This window comes from Pteropus vampyrus, unplaced genomic scaffold, assembly GCF_000151845.1.
Source record: "Pteropus vampyrus isolate Shadow unplaced genomic scaffold, Pvam_2.0 Scaffold26, whole genome shotgun sequence".
Lineage (NCBI taxonomy): Eukaryota > Metazoa > Chordata > Mammalia > Chiroptera > Pteropodidae > Pteropus > Pteropus vampyrus.
The window spans coordinates 7,389,147-7,413,159 of NW_011888807.1; the positions used below are offsets into that span (position 1 = coordinate 7,389,147).

At 31.4% G+C, this 24,013-nt stretch overlaps 1 protein-coding gene and 1 pseudogene across 1 annotated transcript in view; one reads left to right on the plus strand and one right to left on the minus strand.

Annotated features, from left to right (window-relative positions):
- CADM2 (cell adhesion molecule 2) overlaps positions 1-24,013 on the minus strand; it is a 992,109-nt gene that overhangs the window by 935,560 nt on the left and 32,536 nt on the right. The window lies entirely within an intron of this gene.
- On the plus strand, positions 22,766-22,884 carry LOC111737440 (annotated as a pseudogene).

A 24,013-nucleotide genomic window follows, 5' to 3' on the forward strand; every position in this document is an offset into this window, starting at 1 on the left:
AAATTAAATGTTTGAAAAAATTGGGGATTTAAATATTTCCTATAGTATACAAAAAATAAGAGGATCTAATATAACACTTCAAGAGTCTTAACAAATGTACGCTATTTAGGATTAAGATAAAACTAGATGAAGTAAATTCCTTGTGTACTTATTTTTTTTGTACAGATGTCAATTGAGTCTCTGGTGTAGACACAGGTGAATATGTATCCATGAATAAGACATGGCCTCTGCCTTAAAAAAATTCAAAGAACAGTGAAACAAATCACATTAGAATAATTACAATGCTGTGTGGCATGATTTATAATTATGATACACACAACATTCAATGGTAGAACAGGGAGGAAGAGTAATTTGGAGGTCCGTCCAGTGGAAAAGGAAGGAAAAACACATTAGGCCAAGGATTTAGTAAAGATGACATATGAAAGCAATTTATGGTAGAATTTGACAACCAAATAACTAACACTTGAAACCTTTCTCTGGGAAAGCAGAATCTCTACCTTTGCTCTTGAATAAAGACTATCAGGAAAATAAGAAAGATCCAAAGAGGATCATTCCCCATGCTGCTGTTCCATAAATCAAGATTATTTTATAGTCACCCTAGGTCCCAAAGTTACAAGCACAAAGTATACCCAAGCCTCAAGTATAAACTCAAATAATCAGAGTAAAATATGTGATAAAGACTTGAGATACTTAAAGCATTTGCATATGGAAATCTGTCAAGCTAGGTGTTCTCAAGGAAATGCCTATGAACAAATTTAGAAGACGGTGTTACTCGAGCTCTGTTTGAGTGCTCTCATGTCAGCCTGCTCCCTCTTCTTTTTGTCCAATAATTTCTATAAACCTCTGGTTCTTAAATCATTTGTTCTTATGTCATTTTGTTCCTCTATTAGTAGTTTAGCAACGCTGACAGAAACTCAATATTTTTAGAGGAACGGTGAGCTCTCCCTATATGAGGAAGACGCGGTATGAGAGAAAGGCGCACATTTTGCCTCTGGCTGGACACATAATTCTATTAGCAATTTCCAAACTGAAGTCTGTGAGATCATAATAGGTAGTTCACAAACATAACACAAATAATGCTAGCAACATTTTCCTATAGTATATTTTTAAGTATAAGAAGGCAAAAAAAAAAAAAAAAAAGTCCTGGGAATAATTCTATAGCTAGGCTTATTCCATAAGATTTATCCTTTTCAGAAATGGTTCCATTCTTGATAAATCCCAAGATGTAGCCTGTGAAATTATCTGATGCACTAGTCTGTTACATTTGTTCATTAATGTATCAGAAGCATTTACCAACTAAGTGGGCAATACATGTTGAAAATGAAAAACAGGATCTTATGCTTTTCAAATTGTAATAGAAACAGGAAAAAACAAAAATTTGGATTATGTGAAGATGATATAAGCAGCTTTGTTTCTAAAGAAAAAAAAACTATATAAAATGAATCTCTGTATAATTTGAGAAGCACCCAAAATGTACAGTTTTAATTTTCCCCTCTGCTACAAAACAACTACAGAAAATGGCATTTTTATATTATGCTGCAATGATAATAAAATGCATGTTAATATATACATACACATAAAATATATATCATTATACATACATACATACACATGACATTGTATTTGATTTGTCACCTTCATGCTTAATATTAAGTTAATACATTTGACAGAATGATGTTCTCATTTAAAAGTAGTATTTTAGTATTTTTTAAACTAAGTATTATAATCAAAATGTAAAATGAAAGATGTTTGTTTCTATAATCATTACTCTGTACTCTTTACTCTTAATCAGATAATGTTATTTATGTGTCTGTTTCATTCACCTGTACAATATAAATCATGAGTAAAATGAAATTATTTAGCATAGCTATGAATGTATGCATAACATCATTTTTACTTCAAACTTGATGTGTTCATTATACTTCATGACTTATTGCTGGTATTTCTGTACCTATCTTAATTTTAAAATTGTTCCATGATCAGCGAGTTTGAAAAACTCTAAGCAGCCAAAACATTTTTTATCTAATCCTATAGAAAATGTCAGTAATAATGACTTTATTAAAGAACTATACTGGGTAGCATCCCTTCTGATATATTCAACAGGAATTCAAAATGCTTCTCACTGAAACTACCAGGCAACATAAGTAGTGTCCATAATAATATTAATATTTTAAAATTTAAATAAGTTTAGGGTTGGTCCCAGACATATTGGTTTTTACTCTATAATAAATCTCATTCCAACTGATTATTAAGAAAAAAATAATAAACTATTCCAGAAAATAAATTGTATTTCAAAGCTCAATGGTTAATCAACTATGGTACCTCTATTTGGGTGATTATTATATTTGTATACAGTTCAAACCGTATTGTTCATGTCATTTCAAATATATCTATGTGTGTGTGCGTGTGTATATGTATATGAGTGTGTGTGTGTATTATCATCTAAGATCAGTAACCTGAATGAAAGAACTTCACATTTGCAGCTCTTTTAAAATCTTGCCCACATTTTACTAGAGTGTGATTTTAGATTGTTCAGTTAATGCTTCTGAACCCCACATTCCATAACTGTAAATGGAGTATTTTATATACGTTACAGGGATATTTTTCTAATGATAACATATAATTTGCTTGGCACACTGCAGGTCTTCAATTAATAAAGATTATTATAACAGTGGCTTCTCTGATAGCTTATCCCCTGAACTAGTTTTGGACTTAAGCTTTAATGCCTGAATAATATCTTGGAGTTCTTATTGCTATTCTTGTTTCTCTACTATGTCAACATGTACACATAAAATGTTTCATTCAAGCCTGTGGCAAGGATGGTGGACAATGCTAGAGTAGCCAGCTGTCCTGATTTGCTCAGGACTAAAAAGATTCCCAGGATGCAGAGCTTTCCATGCTAAAACTGGCCAAGTTTTGGGCATACCAGAATGGTTGCTCAATCTCTAGTGACAACCTAAGTTTCATCCTCTTTTCTCTTAACTATATTTTAGTCAAAAACTATATTTCCTAGCACCCTGTACTTAAGTTAGTCCAGATGATTAGTTCTGGCCAGTGAAATGATGTATGTACTTTGAGCTGGGGAGCTAAGTATTCAATGTACTTTTCCAATTTTCTTTTCTTTTTTTGCTGGCAGATGGCATCAGGTATGGTGATCACTAAAAAACAAGGTGAAGGCATTTGGAGGTACTGAATTACTCACTATGTGGAGGAGGATTTCCCAAATCTCATTAAACTGTGAAGTGAGCAATAAATAAACTTCATTGTGTTAAGTCATTGAGATTTTAAATATGTCTCTTACATTAGTTAGTATATCCTAATCAAAAGAATTTATATTTAAATAATATCAGAAGTGAATGTGATTAGTCGATTGTTCTTGCCATAAGAGATGGCATACATGGCAACTACAATCCAGCCATTCTTCATTAATAATATGTTGTTCTGAAAAAAGTCTCCCTAACAATTTCAAATTACCCATAGATTTATTTCCTGCTTTCAACAGCCTTAATGGGCAAGTGGTATCACTTCTTCCATTTTAGAAGATTAAAATAAGACTTAGAGCCATCACTTATTTTCCCCTAATTTGCAGGAAGATAAATACCAAACCTACGAATAAACTCCTGACTTCTGATACCAAACTCCATGTTCTCCAATTAAGTGGTTTCCTTTATTCTATAGTCACACTTAAATACATACATACATACATATACAGACATAAACACACACAAACACACACATGCACTGCAAAGCAGTAACTATAGTGAGAACATGTACATGTTCTTTTCAAGTGAAGATATCTATTAAAGTCTGGCTAGAATTCTATTAGGAATGGCAAAAACTTATACAGAGATTATGACAAGTCGGTTATAAACTCAAATATGGCCATTCTGGGAATATGCATTGACCACACATTAAGCAACTCTGTTAAAAGGTATTTTGGTTTTGTTCTTGTAGTTTTTTGATTCCCTGTCCTTAGTGGTATTTATCCAGTTCCTAATGATACTCTTCTTTCTGTCTTTCAACAATTTTAACTTAGATAATAGTAACAAGATGAAATCCTCAAGTTAAATAACCTAATATGATTTTCCTACAGGTCATGGAAACAAGCCTGAAACTTCAAGACAATAATACTGTATTTAAGATTAAGTGATTGCTTTAAAGAGAGCTTTGTTACATTTCTAAATTTCTTTTTTAACAATTTAGTTATAAAGGCAATAATAATAGGTTTTAGCTTCCAAAGTGAGAAAAGATGTATGAATACTTTGCTCACAGGATTTTGTTGAACAGAAGAGAGAAAAATATATAATTGGATCTAGTGTTTAAAAAATAATATTTAGCAAAATTACATTAAGAAAAGAATTATATTTTTCTGATGGCTAAAATGAGAATTTAACTCAGGAAACATTCATTTTCACACGAAGGTAAAAATGAGAGAGAAACAACATTACAATATATTGCTGGATCAAATCACAATTTCAGCTTAATATCAAAGTAACTTGAACTGGGAATATTTTCAAATAATTTTGTTCTTCCTTCAACATTTAATCTGTTCATTTTCTCAAAAGAAATCCAAAGTAATTTCAACTTTAATTTTTCCCCATACTGTCATATTCTTACTTCCTTTCACCTATACTTCCTGAAAGAGTGATATATTTCCAGGAATTCCACTTACTTGCTATTCACTCCTTTAAATCCATACACTTTTCTTCCATTACTTCATCCTCACTGTTTTCAAATAATTAGAAGTTTTGTTTTTGTTAATCTCATCTTCTAAAATTCTCTGTAGCATTGTCTCAAATTGAGATTATCTCTTTCAAATGCTTTAAATTTTAACTATATTATAAGAACCTATTTTTTTCAAATGTTCCATCTCACTCTTTGGTGTGTCTCATTTGTGTCCATCATATTAATAATCTAGACAGTCCTTGACGTTGCCTTTTCACTCTATATTGCCTTTTCACTCAAGTATCTTACCTACTTACATTCCTATTTATCCTCATTTTACCACAATGCTTATGATATAAGAACAGATCTGCTCTACTTATGGTTACTTTATATTCTTGTAGATTTCACTCTTTGCCTAATGTATTTTCACCCATCTTTTCTTATTATAATTCATTCAGATATATGCTCTTATCTTAATCTAAGCACATATCTGCTGCACATATCTGTCTTTCATGGCTAGGAATTTAAACTTCCGGCCAAAAGCCAGTGAGGAACTGAGGTCCCTGACAACCTGAAACCTGACATCAACCATGTGAATAAGCTTGGAAGCACTGCTTAAACCTTGAGATGTCTGTAGCCTCGGTAATCTTGTAAGATACCCTGATCCAAAATCAGCCAGCAATGCTGCATCCAGATCACTAATCACTAATAGACTCTTCCTCCCTCAGAAACCATGTGAGAAAATAAGCACGTGTTGCTTTAAGCTGCTAACTTTTGGGATACTTTGTTATGCAGCAATAGGTAACTACACAATATACAGATACATAGAAAGTTTTCAATTAAGCCTATTTAAATTAATAATACAATCTTAAAAAGATGTGTTGACTACATTTTTACTGACTAAAATATCCTCAAAATAAATACTTATTTTATACGAATTTAGATTCTATTAATCAAAGGTGATTACAAATCTTTCTAAAGATTTGACATCTCATGTCTCATAAAACCATAACAACTGTAGGTTATTTTACTTTTCCTTTAAAATGAAATATTTTAAGGCTTTTGTTCTATTTACTCTAGTGTTTCTCAAAATAAGAATTTCAGGTAAGTTTCAATGTCTGAATGAAGATCAGAAATGTAGAATTTTCAATAGTTGTTTGGGCATAGCAGGAGAGAACCACAGGTCATACAAAAAAGATAAAATAGATTCTTCTTCCCAGCACCTCTTGTATTTTCTTGAACCCAGTTTTTAGATTTGATACAGCCAAAGGCAGACTGTAGGTTTTTCTTCTCCTTGATTCTATGAATCTGATTATTTTTTTCCAGTGCTGTTACAGGAATTCTGAGTCAGATCATAGAGTGAAGAAAAGTGATTAATAAATATATATTATCATTATATATTTATCACTATGCTAAAGTTTTATCTTAAAAAAATGCTTAAGAACTTAAAAATTAAATTAAATTTAATTTTAATATGAACTTTTTTGGATATCTCCAAATTTTTATATTTTTGCTAGGAAAACACTAATGAAAAACAGAACAAATGTACACTATATATCAAAGAAGTGATTCCTGGCATTTTTTGTCCTGCAGCAATGTACATAATTGGTTCTATCAATCTAAATGATACCATGATACTGGAATTTTATTAACGAGGTCAACATCATATCAGATTATTTATAATTTGTGTAATATATAAATAAATTTTAACTAAGTTCATTATATATAATAGTATTTAATTTTTAAAATATGAAATAGCTTCATTAGAAGAAAGCTGAGATTTTTGTATTATTTTCATACTTTATATAAATGCATATAAAATGTTTAAATGATTGTATATTTTCTTATTTCTAAAAGTAAAAATAAATTATTTAAATATTGTAGAATGTTTCAAGTTATCACCTAATTTATTTAAAATAATTAAACAAGAATCTCTTACATGTTTTAAGAAAATACTATAAAGATATACATACTTAAACTTCACATAGGCTATTTTGTATTGTAAGAAATGAAAGTCTTAAACAGCTGAAAAACATACAAATTAATGAAAATAAAGTAAACAGATTATCTTGAGAATAAAAAAAGCCTTTTGCAAAAGGATAAATACAGTAAGAAGAAACTGGAAAAGTCTTCGAGTTTACTACAGAAGATATGCCATCAATGTTGTAGGAGCCAAAGTACCCATCAACCAACATCATTTTTAAAAGTTTACTATAACAAAGACAGATGTAACAATGTTTTCATGCCTTGCATCTAACTACCCATAATTAAATCATGACTAAAAGTGATTTTTATATATCTCCCTGTAAAATATCAAGAAAAGTAGACTCTTTGCCACTTCATCTCAATAGCTAAACTCTCCTTTTTAGTAGAGTTTAAAATCAAGTGTTGAATTGATGATAATATTTTATACTTATTATATACTAACGTAAAAAATCTTTCCAATAAAAACAACAAGACATGTCAGGCTGCCATACATTTAAAATTCTCTGTGCTCCTCTTTTGGTAGTCAGAAGACTGCTAAATTCTACTAAATCTTTGGAAAACAAATATAATGCTTATTTTTTGTTTATTTTTTGCATATCTTACTTCTGAAAAAAAATTACTATATCTGACAAGCAAAGCTACATGGAATTCACATTTTTATTATTGTTGAAAGTTACACAATTATTTCTATAATGCTATATGTGATTTTACACTAAATAAGTTTAATCTTATGTTGTAATTAATTCTGAAGTTTGTGCATTAAAAACTTCCTACCAAAATCATACCTATAAGCAAATCATACTAGGACATGGTAATTAAATGAATAAAAATATATTATTTGAATTAAAAACCCTCTAAGTGGTGCAGAGAACAAACAAATGAGTAGATATACACACTTTATAGATTATAATGATAGATAAATCAAGTAGATTAATAGCTGTACTGCAAGTTAGGATGTAAGTTCCAAAAATAATGTAAACATAATCTTGGAAAACTGAAGAAGAAAAAAGTTTCAGCAAGCATATAAGAAAATCTTCAAATTATTTTTGCAATGTCTATTGCAATAATTAGTACATTTAGGGAGAGAAAAATGATCAAGTGTCTAAGACACATATGACAGTCTTTAAATACCTTCCATAGAAAATAAGAAACAAAGACAGGTTGCAGCAAGGAGTCTTTAAGGTATAGTAAAGATGTTTTATTTTATCCTAAAAGCAAATTTTATGCCAAGAATTGATAGAGTTCTAAGTACTTGAAATCAGGAGTTACAAGGTTATTTCACCTTCAGTGTCAGTAATAGACTCAAGGAATGTCAGAGGCAGAAGCACTCTCAGCCTTTAATGTGACTTCAGATGGCTTAAGTCATTCTGTTCATTTTATGGTACTGGCACCTCTTTATGATAAAATACAGGACTTTGATATTGAAGGACCATACATTTTAGCTATTGTATCAAACACCCTTGTAGATTTCAGGTTTTGTTGTTGTTTTACTATGTTAATTTAACTTGTTTTTGTGCTATTTTCATAAATTTTATAATTTATGTTCTTTTTCTCAGGGAGGTTATCATTACAACTCTAATGTGGTAATACATTACGTTATTATGTTGTTTTAATAAAAATTATTCTCTTTACTCAACTTTCCCAAAATACTAAACACTCTTTGGAGATATTTTTATTTTAAAAGGTGTGTTTCATTATTTTCTTCAAAATCTCTCTTGGGGCAATCTCCGTTTACCAATATGATGAGGGCTCTAATAATAAATTTAACTCTAAATTAGTTTCCTTTTGTTAATGGTCAGCTTACTCTATGATGTTTTGGGGGTTGAAATAATGTATATAATATGTTTCATGTTATCTATTCATGGTGATATATTTTATATTTTCAAATTAAAATTATATATTACTAAGGCCCAAGAATTGGTATTTATTCAGAAGTGATATAAATAAAGTGATTGGAGTCAATGGCATCTGGTCCAGTACTCTTATTTTACATATGAAGATGAGAAAGATTTTGAATTACCCAAAGCTACATATTTAGATAGTTGCAAATTATAAAATTAGAACTCAGGACTTCTCATTTCTCTTGAGCTGTGAATTAAGTAGATCCACCATTCAGATAAAATCTATTTTACACTCAAATCATATCACTCACAGATAATTCTTATATATTGTTTTAACAACTTCCAACTCTAGGTGAATGAGTATGAAGGAAGGGCTTTAAAACATCAGACAAGAGAAACCCTATATACTTGAAGAAACACCAAACATTGGGAGATAATGTTTAGGCTCACTTGTTCTTAAACTACTACTTTGAAGGAGAATAAAGTTTCAGTAAGTGTTTAAGATCTGAAATAAAACCTGCCCTAAAATGTTTCTGACATCTAGGCTGATTCTCTCATGTAGATACACTAGGAACATCTATACAAGCAATGAAAATCAGAACTAGGGGCATGCGGACAACAAGTTTCACCAACCTTACAATTTTTTTTTCCCCTGATCTTCCCTGTACTACCTCTCTTGTTCTTTTTCTTGCTACCTTGTCTCTAAAATGCAGAGTATAGATTTCATTGGCTATACTTCATTCAGGCTCATCTCCATTCTAAAAATAGAGAGTTAGAAAACATGAGTACCGAGCCCCAAAACCCTTTTCTTGGCATTTCGAGAAAAAAAATTTTTTTTCATGCACCATTGGCAGTCTTCAGTAGCTGAACCAGATCATCTCAGAGGCACTGAATTTTCCCAGGGTCAGTAACTCCTTTCAGACAGCTATATAGAAATATTTATCCATTCTGAAATCTCCAAAAATATCCAACCCTACTCTCAAATTCCCAGAAATTCTGCATTTCCATTAATTCTTTTGACAAAGCCAGCTATACTAGTGACAGCCTCCAGGCCCTTCCTCTTCCAGTCCTTACCAGAAGTGTTTTCATAACATAGAAGTGTCATTTCACTTCCATGGTGTAATTGTTATTGATGGCTACTCAATAAACACCAAATTTATTAGGATTCCATTCGAGGCACCAACATATTGCCAGCCTCATCTCTAGGTGTTCATGCTATGTTCCAATGCTACATTTAAAAGCTGTTTAAACATATTATGATCTATTTTGTGTTTGTGTTCAGGACTTTTCATTTGCTATTCTCTATTTTCTCTAGCTATTTAATTTTTACACATTATTTTAGTATCCATTTAAAATGCCAAATTCTGTGTAAAGCATTCCCTCAAATACATTTAAACTCTACATTCTTTGAATACCTCTATTCTATTACTAACACATTTAAATTTAATGATTTCTTTATATGTCCCTGTTACCCATTAGACCAGGATTTGATTGAAAAGCTTTGGACATTGGCCCATACATGGCCCTCTGTTTTTGTATAGTTTTACATTATCATAGTCACACTAGTTTTTTTACATATCGTCTAGGGCTGCTTTTGTGCACAATATGAGTAGTTGCCACAGAGATTATATGGCCCCAAATCCTAAACTATTCTGTCCCTGTACAATAAAACTTTGCTCGCCTCTACGCTAGACTGGAATTTCTTAAATAAGATACACTGTGCTACATTCATCTTTGTGTATTCACAAGTTGCACACTATCTCAGTAGGTGATAAAAATAGTTGTTGAATTTTTTTCCTCTAGATCTTCCACATTTCTTAGTATTTTACATATGCCCCTCTTACAGAAGAGGCAATTATCATAAAATTTGAATGATTCTGTAAGCCTAATATATAGTCAGCACTAAATATGTACACAATAAACACATAGAAAGAATGAAGTTGATCGAGCACTCAAAGTGAAGAAACATATTATTGGACATTAAGTGGTAGATGGAAAATACCTTAAAGGATATTAAATGCAGGTATGTATAATGTTCAAAATGAAGAGAAATTAAGTTGTCAATTTAAGAAACATAGAGGACAAACATATTTAAACAAAGGAGACAAATTAAAATAGTAGTATAGATGATTTCATTTTAATATTAATCTTTTACTTCCTTAACATTATTTTAATAGGCACTTTATAAATAATCCTTTAATCCTAACCTTGAAATATAGTGGAAGATGAGATTATTTATCTCAACTGAGTGTGTATCATGCAAAAAAATATATATATGTATATATATATATCAGTTTGGCATTCAATAAATATGATTGCTATCTTATGTGGTTAAATTAAATTAAGGATAACCAAAGAGGCAACTTTTCCATCCTTGACAATGTTCTTGATATTTAATGTGAACATACTTCCAGAGACCTTGGTATTGGAATTGCATTCCAAAAACTTAAGACTTCTAGAGATTTCAATCTTTCTCCAGGATAGAATAAATTATATGTTTAATTATGAGTCAAAGAAAAAAACATTTCCAACTTTACTTCTTTTTTCACATGCCACTAAAAGGAAAGGCATTCTTTTGATGTTTTCCTTTGGGTTTGCGGACAATCTCGACAGTAAATGTGATCTAAGATTCTGTGGTTCAAACAGTCAATGTAGTTCCTAAAATGCTTTCCCCACTGGGAACACACAAAATATGTCCTTTGAGTATAATCTTTAAGCCTCCTTCTCTAAGGCCTGTTCATAACTCTTTTGGGCTCGGAGTCAACTCTAAGTTTGTTTTTAAGCAAGTCATATTCCTTAAAGCTGAATGCAAGTTTGATCTGCTCACTGCTTCAATTTTACAGCTATCCAGCTATGCCACATTGTTTACATCTGTTTTTCAGTAGGGTCTTAAAAGCATTTCTTTTCCTATGACTGTTTGCAATTACTTCTGCTGGCCATATATCTATACATAATAGTAGGAGAGCATTCTCTTTGGTATTTATTAATAGAGCTGCAATTAGAATTAATATTAGATTCCTACTCAGTTAAAATCCCATAAGAAAGAATTTAATGATAAAGTCATAATTGTATCCCATTTTAAATTGAGAAATTAAGAATTTGTTGCTAAACCATTCAGAGTTGGTAATTGAAAAATAAAACATACAATTTCATTAAGAAAGACAGGAAAATAACAAAAACACACTCGACTAAGACCTAATCCAAATCATATCAACGTACCATGTATAGATAGATAGATGATAGATAGATAGATAGATAGATAGATAGATAGATATAGATATAGATAGATAGATATAGATATAGATATAGATAATAAAAACCTACATATTTATTAGATCTTAGAATCATCTGCTTCTTGGCAAAATTGTCTTGTGTCATCTCTGGACTTCATATTCATAGACAATGCTGTTAGCTCATTATCATGAATGTATGAGATACTACTATTCCAATTGTCTAGAGAATTAGTCTTGATTTATTTCCCTATGATTTTGTCATCTTGTCTATGACTCGTGGTATAAACTAACAATACAAAAAAAGAACTAGGGTTTTGTTTGTTCGTTTGTTTTGTTTTGTTTTTTATCAATCAGTGTATATAGTGAAGTCAAAGGTCAGCTCTTTCCACTGAAGTGTGGTGGTTTTAATTTTGCTATCTATGCTCCATGAGGCAAACTACAGCAAGAGGCTCAGTTGCCTCTTTTGTAAATAAAGTTTTATTGGAACATAACCTCATCCATTTGTTTATATTTGTCTGTGGCTGCTTTCTGGCTACAACAGCAATATTGAATAGTTTCCACAGAGACTGTAAGGCCAGGAAGCCTAACCCATTGAGTAAAAGAGAGCTTAAAGAAAAGTTTGCCAACTGCTTCTCCAGAATATTGGAATCTCAGACAGTGGTCTCAAATCAGAAGTCCTGCTATCTCTAATTACCAAGAGCACTGGAAGTATAAGAAGTCCAGATATTTATTCCAAGTGCTATAAATTTACCACAGACATGGAAGATGGTTTCTCATGACATTAGAGTGACACATTTTTTGAGCTTCAGATCAGAGCACTCAACTGCCCACTGGTCATTACCACTCAGACATACCAAGTCATTAAATTACCTTCCTTTTCCCAGACATTAGTCTTAACCATCCTCTAGCCATTCTTTCAAATTGCTGCAGGAGAATGCTTTGAAAAGATAAAATTGATCATGTATATTTGAACACTACATATAATCTGTAAGCACCATTCCATATCCTTTAAAATAAAATCAAACTAGTTAGCATAGCTTGAAATAATCTTTGCAAGATGGATCGAATCTTTGCTCCAACTTATTGGCAAATTGGCTACCTGAAATTCTTCTCTTGCTTCAGAGCCTTCCATCAGTTGCCCATTTCCAAAGACCACTCATCTAAAGCACCAGCTCAGATATTTTACTACCCAGAAAATGTCCTTAATTTACTCTGATCCCTGATCTAGTATAGGCATCCCATGTGTTCCTCAGAAGCACCTTCTGTTTAGCCCAATCATAGCAGTGTGACCTAACATCAGCTTGGTTTATTTACTTTTCTCAATGACATATTTAAAAGAAAGCTTATTGAGGATATGACCTTACTTTATTTTTATTTCTAGTTTCTAAGAGCTTAGCAGAAATAAAATACTTCTTAAACATTGAACGAAGAGTACTGAGTCTGCTTTGGTGAGGCACAAGAGCCTAGTTGAAAATAATTCTAGAAAGAACATGTGGAATGAGAAAAAAAGCTATTTTTGTTATGTGTGTGCTAATTAACAAAAGCCTCTTTGCTTTCTCTCTTCTACAACCATAAGTTTAAATAGTTTAGGTAATATTTGAAAAAAAATGGAATAAAGCAAAATGGCCAACAGAAAAAAAAAAAGAAAGAAACAAACCTTGACTTCCTTAGTAATTATAATTCAATTATTAAGATATTGTGGTACCACAACACAATTTGGTGGAAGAATGACTACTGACAACTTAATTGCTTCTTAACTGAACTGAAAAGAAAATGTATCCTACCTGTAGATATTATTGATTTAGATCTTTAGTAAAGATCTCTACTTTTATAACTTGGAAGCTATAATTATAGTTTACACCTTCAAATTAGCTTATTTACATTTTATAGGTGAGAAAACATACATAGACAATAAATTAAACTATCTATTTCAAGGACAGAGGTAAGTAATAAAAATGTAAAAGAATAAATTTTCATCTCCTTTCTAGGGCTAATGCTTAAAAGTAGGACTTTAGTTATATTTTCTTTACAAAATTATCAATGGTAAGGTAAGAACTATTTGTATAACAGTATACCAAAGAATTCCCTGGGAGTCCTTTATTATTGCACAACACTCTGCAAGAAATTTGTACATCATAGTAGAAAAGTCACGAAAACCATTTTTTTAGATTAAGTAATCACATTTGTAACAGAGTGGTCATAAAAACACTTCCTAAATCTAACAGCTTAAGAGATTACAACAAAAGACTTGAATTCCAAAAACAGATTCCATTTTGCTGTTTTATCTTTATCTTTCATCAAGTACAGTAAATTCTCTAATATTTTAATGTTTCCATCTAAAGTTTTTAATGTTTCCAGTTAATTTTCTAGCTTTTCCATAGAATTTATAGGTTATAACATCTTTGAAAAAAGCATCTCATCTTTGAAAAAAATAGCAATAAATTATTGTTGCAAAATACATTATTTACTACTTAATAAGAAATAATTTAAAGTAGGATTTTCCTTAACTTTAGAAATCATGCCATTCCATACCAAATAAAATAAGAATAAAAAAAAATTGGTACTGGGAAGAAATTATGTTAATAAAAAATTAGAACACCACTTTTTAATACTTTGCTCTTATTTCTAGTTACCAAGAGTTGTGAGTAACAGATGCATCTCTGTCATGACAAAAGTCTCAAAGAAAAGCCAGGTAAAAGGCATTTCCTAGAAATTCTGCTAACTGACTGTATATAGACACTTTCAACTTTAACATGTTCACTGGCTAGTTGTTAGAAAGCCAAAGTTGTAAAGAAGTAAAAAGCAAAGATGAAAAATGAGAAATATACATTCTAGCAAATCGTTCTCTAAATAACCTGTAGTTTTAGAAACATGGGATTTTTTTAAGCTATCTGAAAACAGGTTAGTCTATGCTTCTTTTGAATGAATCTGTATGCTTTTAGAATATGTTTTCTTCTGATTGTGATGGGCAGTAAAGTGAAACTGACTCTAATTCTGGTCTTTGTAACACTGACTTTAACAAGATCAAGAGTCTAGGAAATTCCCTTTTGCTGTCACTCACTGACAAAAAGGTATATAGTAGTGCACAGCAGGATGTGCAAACTTGAAAAACACCAACGGGCATGACAGCAAAGCACCACAGAACTAAAGCAATGTCCCTAGGGAAGGAATAAAATACACATATAGCAGAGATGGAGGAAAAAGGGTCCAGAAAAGATATTATCGATATGTACAATAATTAGGGCAGAAGTTCACTTAAAATACCTATAAATAAAATTAAATTACTATAAATATCATGCTAAGAAAAAATAGCATGGAACCTAACACCTCCGATGTGAAAGCATTTGGAGATGTAACCTTTGGGAGGTGATTAGGACATCAGGGTAGGGCCCTCCTGTATGGGATTAGTGTTCTTTTAAAAGAGACCCTACAGATATAGAGCCCTCACCCCTTCCACCAGGTAAGCTTATAGTGAGAAGGAAGCTTGCTCTCACTAGACACTAAATCTGCTGATACTTTGATTTCAGACTTTCCAGCTTCTATAAATTTGAGGTTTAAATTTCTGTTGTTTAAAAGCCACCCAGTCTATGGTATTTTTTTGTTAGAGCAGCCTGAATGGATTAAGACCAAGGGATAGAGAATATTTAATTTTTTAAAAAATTTCATCTTAGTTGTGTTCAAAGGGAAAAATGGTTCAAAGCCTCAAGAATATTAATGCTTTTAAGTTATTTAATATTCCTCCCCTCTATCAAACTATCAGTATCAATACTTCCTTCCAGAAAGTGCTATCATGATTTCACTCCCATGATATAATGAATCTTATCTCATTTATCTTTGATATACCTGTATGAGATGTTTATCATTTATATATCTATATATTGTGAAAAGAGACATTTAGAATAACAAATGACCATATCTTTAAGTGAGCAAGAAAAATAATTGTGTTCCTCATATTTAGACCTATTATTATTATCTTAAATAAAATGAACATGTAAAAAATATGTTCCACATATTTAGTATACTGTAAGCTGTTACAGTTATGCTCCAAGAAACAGATGATAGGCAAGTAGGTAGGTCAGTAGATAGATAGGTAGAGATACAAATAAAATTAGGTAAAGATAAAATATTTAAAATATCAAATAATAGGAACACAGATAATATAATTTTTTATATGAACTGAAAAACACATGTTTAAAACATTTGAGTAACTCTAAAGAAACTAAAGACTTAAATGGACAGAGAAAGACAATAAGGAAAGACAGAGAGAAACAGAGAGAATGACACGTGGAAGATAGAAATCCAAATATATCATCCTCAAGAGTGAGTTTTTGATTCACCTCAATTTGTCCATTAAACTCTGACAGATTAAAGTCTAGGTTAACATGACTGTAACAATAAGAACATCCACAATATCCATAACTTATTTCTTGTAAAGTACACTGAATGTGAAATATAGCATAATCATAAGAAACTAATCCTTTGTAAAAGCAAATTTCATCAGTAAAGACATTGTATTCCTATTGTCAATGTCACCTGAGTGACTATGACTACAAATTTTTTTGTGTATAAACACACACGCGCACACACACACAGAAAAGTATTTGGACAAAGCTGAATGCTATTGAAGATTAAAAAAAAAAGATAAACTCCTATCAGTCAACTGATTTATAAAATGTTGAACCAAAGTTATAGTCAATCATGGTAGAAGATTTTAAAACTTTGTACATGAGACTGACCTATTCAGCTTTTATTTCTTGTAAACAATTTGGATGAAAACATAGGAAAATAAAACAAGAAGTCATGTTAAGAAGTCATTTTAAGAAGTTATTTAACTTAGTAAAGTAAGAGTATATTAATATTTAGCAAACTTGGAATTTCTAAAAGATTTTTTAATGTGAATGAAGAAAAGGGTTTATGTCCTGTAGCTTTAAAAAATGAGAAGTAGAAGCAACTGATAAAGATTATATTAAAACAGCCAAAAGTCACAATCAGTGCCTGTAAAATTTGTAAGTTCCCAATCATAGCAAATGTTAAAACTTAAATTTGATGTCGATTCTTCAGAGATATGTTACAGGAAATTCCTATATGCAATGGGAGTTTGAACTAGTTGATTCCTAAGATCTCTTGTAACTTTAAAATATTATAATTACTTCCCAAAACTAAGAGGAAGTTTCATACAGTCATCACAGATACAAACACATTTCAAAATCATTCTGATTTGCAACATACGGTAGAGCTAATTCTTATTATTTCTGGATTCTGTAATTTGCAAATCATCCACTCACTAAAATTTATTCTTAGCCCTAAAATTGATACATTTTTTTTCAGGATCATCTGAAAAAAGGACATACATGTTCAGAGCTGCAAATAATTTGAACTACCTGATGTACACATTCCCAGCTGAGGTCGAAAAAGGCAACCCTCTGCCATTTTGTTTTAGCTTTCATACTCTATACAAGTGTCTTTTTCAAGGTATATTTAATGCCGCATTTTTGCACTTTTGTGCATTTTGAAAATGGCCCCAAGCATAGTGCTCAAGCCCTATCTAATACTCCAAAGCACAAGAAGACTGGGATGTGCCTTAGGGAAGAAATAATTGTGTTAGATAAGCTTCATTCAGGCTGAGTTACAGTGCTGTTGGCCATGAGTTTAATATTAATGAATCACCAATAAATATTAAACATGGCATTTTGAAACAGAAACACACTTAAACAAGGTTATGTATTCATCTACTGATAAAAATATTGTGACTGGAGGCTCACTGGAATCTAACACTGTATTTTTCAGTATTCACTAAATCAGTGTTCCAGCAACTTTACAGAAACAACTACTGTGAATAATGGTAATATACTGTATTTCTCCACATAAAGCTAATATCGAACATATAAATGTCTCCAAGGTGCTATAATTAGAAAGAGGAAAAGATCAAGGTAAAAATTAACTTCACAAATGAAAACCTTATGGCTTGGTATTCTTTGTGAATCAATGAGAAAAGCAATCATGTTTAGAGAATGTTTTTAGCTCTGTGATAGAAAAATCTTCCCTTCCATCAGATAAATACACACATAACTTTCTAAGTCTCATCCTTACTCCCCACATTATAAGATACCTGGGGGACTATCTAGAGAAAATGCGATAACATATAAAGTATTTTTAGCATTCACTTCTGTATATTGAAAACTCTAAGTATCATTCAATCAGATGGCTATTTATTAGTGTCAAATTGAAATCAACAAATGTGAACCTCCAGCTACCTGCCCCTGATCACAGAGGAAAACATGCACTGCTCTGTGACCATTCTTGGAAGCCGCCAAGTAAAACTTTTAGTAAGGTGGTTGAAGCCTAAGAAATCTAGAGTTGCTAAACAATTGTTAGCACTAATTGCAAAACTCAAAATTCACTGTAAATATTTACAGAGCTGCAATCTAGTTAAATCCATACTCTCATTTAGTTATGAACATTAATAAAATTTTATATTTGCAATTTGATCAATAGTTGTGTAGTTTCTGAGATTTGTTCCTCAATATCTGTCCCTATTGTTAAATGTTTTCCTTCAGTCCTGTATTTCAGGTATTCAAAAAGAACATCAGAACCTCAAAATAGGATGAGAATTATTGGTTCTAGAAAACATATTTGCTATATTAAAACTGGCAGCAGAAACTTTTATGAATTTAATACAGGGGTATAAAATATGAACTCAGGATTATATTTAAGTTTATAAAGATATTCTAATAGAAAAATAACTTTGGAAGATCATGCTATGTTATCAGGTAATACAAAATAATGTCCTTTACCTGAGCCCCATAAAAAATAGCTTACTCTATGTACTTCAAGTAGATTCAAAATGAACCTTTATGAAAAACAATAGGTAAGAAAGTCTTAGTTAGATTTGATTTTTGTTCTGGGTGGTTACAAATTGCTTTTCCCTATCATGAACAAATTAAGAAGAGATAGCCCACTTGCAAAGGCACAGAGCCCAACAAGATCAAGTAAAATGGCTGCTTGCAATTTTTCATGGAGAAAGATTAACTTCACAGTCAAATAATAAGAGGTTCATCGGAATGACAACCAAGAAAATGAGTTTCAGAATAGTCTTCCCTCGATAGTCAGCAACTCTTTCTACTATAGAGTGTCACTATCTTTAGCATTTGCTTGGAATATTATCAAATGAAAATGAACCAAGAATTACCCATTTCATTATCATCTAAGAGAACAGTATTGCTGTTGATGTTGTTTTTAAATATATCAACATAGAAATATTTTTTTTACATTCATGTATAAGTTTGATAGCATTTAAATCATAAAATGAGATAAAGAGTACAAACAAGTGAATAACCTCTAGATATTCACAGATGAATGATCTATAAAATAAATATAAAATGAAAACAACAACCAACATATGGAAGATATAAATTCTAATTTATCTAAAGTCATTTTTTACTTTGTTTTCTTTTCTTAAGAAATAGCCAATATTTTTCTCACTTCGCAAAAACAATGAAACAAGTGTATATTTTTTATGTTATAAAATATTCTCTCTGACTTTTACATAAATTCTAGAAGGAAACAGACAATTCTTTGTACTTCAGAAAATATAGAAAGTACTGGGAAAATCAGATCCAAAAATTCAGATATTTGTTAACTCATTTAGACTTGGGGTCACTATTTCCAAAAATGCATCACATGAATCTTGAGATAGCAGTGAGAGTGACACTGTGTAACAGAGAAGGCATTTCCATACATAAGCCTGTATAACTCAAAGCAGCACAAGAATGTGGAAATCCATTCCAGAAAACAGTAAGATAATTTCAAATTTTCTTGAACATAAATCATCTTCTAACTATTGTTCAGATAAAGAGAATTTTTAAATGTTATTTTTAAAATTTGAATCCAGGATGGAGTTCTGCTACATAGTTTTGAAACAGAATCATGCTGTGATCCAAATGATGTTTATGGCAACCCCTCTTATTGTCAGTAGAATATGTAGGGATTAAGAAACAGTTAATACTTTTTTCAGTTTCTTCAATGAGAGTACCACCTAAACATTTTCTCAAAACAAACTGCCTCCTCTTTTTTTCCCTACCAATTCAATGTATTTGTAAGGAACATTTTAGCACTGTATGTTTATTCAAACTTGTGGAGTGAAACTGATCCAAAGGACATCACTAGAATATTTTTAATGATGTTGACTTGTTAATTTAGAAGACAGCGATATCAGATAAATAAGTTATAGTCTAAAATTCTTGAACGAAGGAAAATAAAGTATGGAGTAATGTGTCATCTATACAAAATATAAAAAATATGACATGGACAAATTACTCAAAGCATGATTTTAATTAATAAGGTAAAATGAATAATAATTTTTACCATTAAAACCATTGAATAAGTAACCTAAATTTTATTATTTTTATTTTTTATTTTAATTAATTTATTTATTTTCATGGTGACATCGATTAACGAAATCCATTAAGTTTCAGTTGTACATTTTAACAGTAATAAGGCATATATATATTTACATTATGCTCACCTTCCATAGTTAGATTTCTTTCTGTCGCCACATATTTGACCCCTTTTACCCATCTCCCTCCCCGCTCCCCCCTCCCTTCTACCCTCTGGTAACCACTAGTCTATTGTCCATGTCCATGAGTCTGTGTTTGTTTGTCTTGTTCATTTGTAACCTAGCTTTTTAAAACATACCAAAAAAAAAAAGTAAAGCAATGTAAATAACAAGATAAAGCTGCTAAAAATAGTCTTTTTCAGAGTCAGTCTATTTAAGACCAGTCCAGAACAGTTGATAATATAGCATATAATATAATAAAGTCCTTCTTCTGCAAATGAATTAAATATAAGGCGAAGCACAGATTACGGTATTTAAGTACACTAATATTTATGAGTTACACCATTGTTTCCCTCACAATTATACTTTAACATTAATGAAGCAATTTAATTTAATATTCAAAACCTGTCATTTGTTATAACCCTATTCCAATAAAAAGTCCCATACCCAATTATACTGAGTACAAAGATGCTTCATTTTTCTTCTAACATATGATACATTTTAATTTAAATAAAGTTGGTGTTACTTATATTTCATCTGAAACCAGGAACACATAAAGTGAACAATACCAGCAGGAAACAAGCCAGAAGGGGTGGACTTCTCAGATTTTTCTTGAGCTGAAAGATCCTTTACTTGTATTTACCCACACCTCTAAAACAGTCACATGCCACATAACATTTTGGTCAATGAGAGACTGCACTTGAGGCAGTGGTCTTATAAGACTACAATGGAGTTGAAAAACTACCGCTTAGTGATGTCCTAGAATAAAGGATTTTTATTTTGTGCCATCTCAGCCTATCTATAACAATATTATCAACTGGAAGTGTGTCAGGGAGCTCACCTGGGCTCATCCCATAGATGTCTTTTCTTTCTAAACCAAAATTAGCACTAGACTGTCCTTCGTGATTCTTATTATGGTTGCAAAACACTCTTTAGAGATAATCAGTACAAAATTTTGAATAAAAAAAGAATTTATTACTTACAGGCCCTGGAGCATACAAGACAGGTGGGGTGTGTGTGTGTGTGTGTGTGTGTTGAGGGAAAGGGGGTGGCATGAAGCAAGGTCACTGGTAGAGACAGCCCCTGTGCTCAGTGCCTGGGCTTCTCCTTTTACTGAGGTCAAAGGTGGGGCCTAGGGTTTCAGGAGCTCACTCTCCATTTGTAAATTTAAAACAGAAGACTGGGAAATTTAAAGTGAGGGCAGAGAAAAAACAAAACAAAACAACAACAACAAAAACAGGTAGCCCGTTACTGAAATCAACCAGGATCTCTAAAACAAAGGAGCCTGGTGTGGTGGTGATGGAGAGGTGACTTGGTTCTTTATCTAGTCTGAACTGGCTATGCTTTTGAGTTAGCCAGCTTTGAAGTGGATGCCTTGGAAATTAAAATTTAAGTCAGACGCTTGCATAACAAAAAGAAAAGCCAAGTGTCAGGGCTTACACTATAATTACTCAGGTGTTTCTGTGATGCTGGTGTAAACAAACCTACTGGGCTGCCAGTCATATCAAAGTATAACTCATACAGGAACGATGGTAGGCTATATGAGCTAAGTTTGTATAAGTGCACTGTACGACATTCGAACAATGTTGAGATTGTGTTAACGATGCATTTCTCAGAACATATCCCCGTCATAAGAGGCACATGACTAATTAAGATAATAGTTACAGTCTCTCGTTATTGGAGTTGTATCAGTTTCTCACTTCTCTTCTTGAGAATCAATAGGCATGAAAAACTCATCACTTGATCAGTATAAAGACAAATACCAAAAATCAGAAATCTCATGACAGAGTAAACTGGGATTATTAATCAGGCATTTGTCCTGAACATCTCTGAATTTTAAGCCATTTTTGATCAACCCTGGAATATCTAAGTTCTTCTATAGAAGAAATGAATTTCTACAAATGCTTAAAAGCCAGTTGTGGAAACAAGTAGCCAGAGGAATGGTCAAATACGCTCAATCATGAAAAGAAATAGTATAAAATGAATCTCGTTTTTGAGCCAAGTACTTAAACAAACACTATGTACATGCAATCTCCAACAATTGTCCAAGATATGGACAATTGGCTTGGAAAGGTTAAGCAAATTCTCTAATCTTACCCATAGCTAGGATTCAAGTACAGGTGTTCTCAAATCCAAATAGAAGTTTCTTTCCACTATAATTGTCACAGTTAAGTAAATCTCAGCTAGTGCAAATTCTCTCTAAATTCACTTATTTTGAAATTATATTATTGCTAGAAATTACAAAATTTTCCAAGAATCACATCATTTCAAAGTTGGTGGATGGAGTCAATTGCGCACTATGTTTGCGCTATTTAACAAATATATGTGCCATCTTCCATCAGGATCGGTTTTGAATTATTTCAGTTTGAAATTATAGCACATCTTCAGAAATATAGAGCTCTTATAGAATAGAACATGACTAACCCATATATCATGCTGTTTCAACTATTTTATAAAAAAAATAGTTTCTAAAAGTCACTTGTACAGTCTATGGCTATGCTACCCTGAACATGCCCAATCTCGTCTGATCTCAGAAGCTAAGCAGGGTCGGGCCTGGTTACTACTTGGATGGGAAACCACCTAGGAATACGAGGTGCTGTAGGCTATAAAATAATAAATAAATAAACAAACAAACAAATGTAAATAAATAAAAATCACTTGTGCTCATGTATAAATAAATATTTTTAAAAAGTAACAAGAGAATGAATGCTTGTGGATAGACAGAACCTTATACATTCTAAATTAGTTAAAATTTGTTTGTGTTATATCTAAAAATAAATTTTATTTTTAAAAATTTATTAAATCACCCTCTACACTTTTTGATGTTATACTAATATGAACAAAGGGATGAGCAGGATATATAATATTGTATGTAATGTATAATCTCAGCTAAGCCAATAAAGCATTAAAAAAAAAAAAAAAGACTGAAAGGAAATGCTCTAAATTTTAAGTGTCTAAATTATATGGTTTAGGGGAATTTTCACTGCCTTCCTACTTACTGAAGGACATAGAAATCATGATTAAAATCAAACTTTTAAATGTGCTTCTTAATGAATGCTCATATATGAGTCAATGCTGTCTTTATCATTTGCAAATGTTGAGGTTCACTATAAATACAGTCTAAATATATTTATTCAAAATATCAGTAAAAACCATAACTAATTAAATTACTCTTATCATAACACATACAATATTGACATTTGAAATAAAAAATCTTCAAAAATTGGTGAAAATATGTTTATTAGGATGTATTTATAGTGATCTTGGCATGCACTCCTCAAACTTAGAAAGTTAAGGTGGAAATGTGATATCTGTGACAAATTCCTTCAAAAATGTTACACACTCTAATACAGTGGACATGACAAGCCTGAAATGTTGAAAGGAAGCCATTTGAATTATCTGAGCACACACAAAAAAAAGACATCTGGAAAATTACCTAACAACTGAAACATCCTATTCACATTTTTTCTGGAATCTCATAATGCTGAAAGGATGTTCTGCAGGTCCTGAGTTTACACTAATTTGCAAGCTTTTGAAAAAGTATAACAATTTCAAAGAATATGTACTATTTTGTGGGGGTGTCACTAGTGAAATATAATTTTAACAGAAGAAAAATAATCTTAACCTTAATTTTGTTACTTTTGTGTTACAATTGCTATTATATCATTAATATTTAGTGTCATATTAAGATGCATTTAGAAATAATAGCAGGAAACAAGGGTCACAGTTCATTC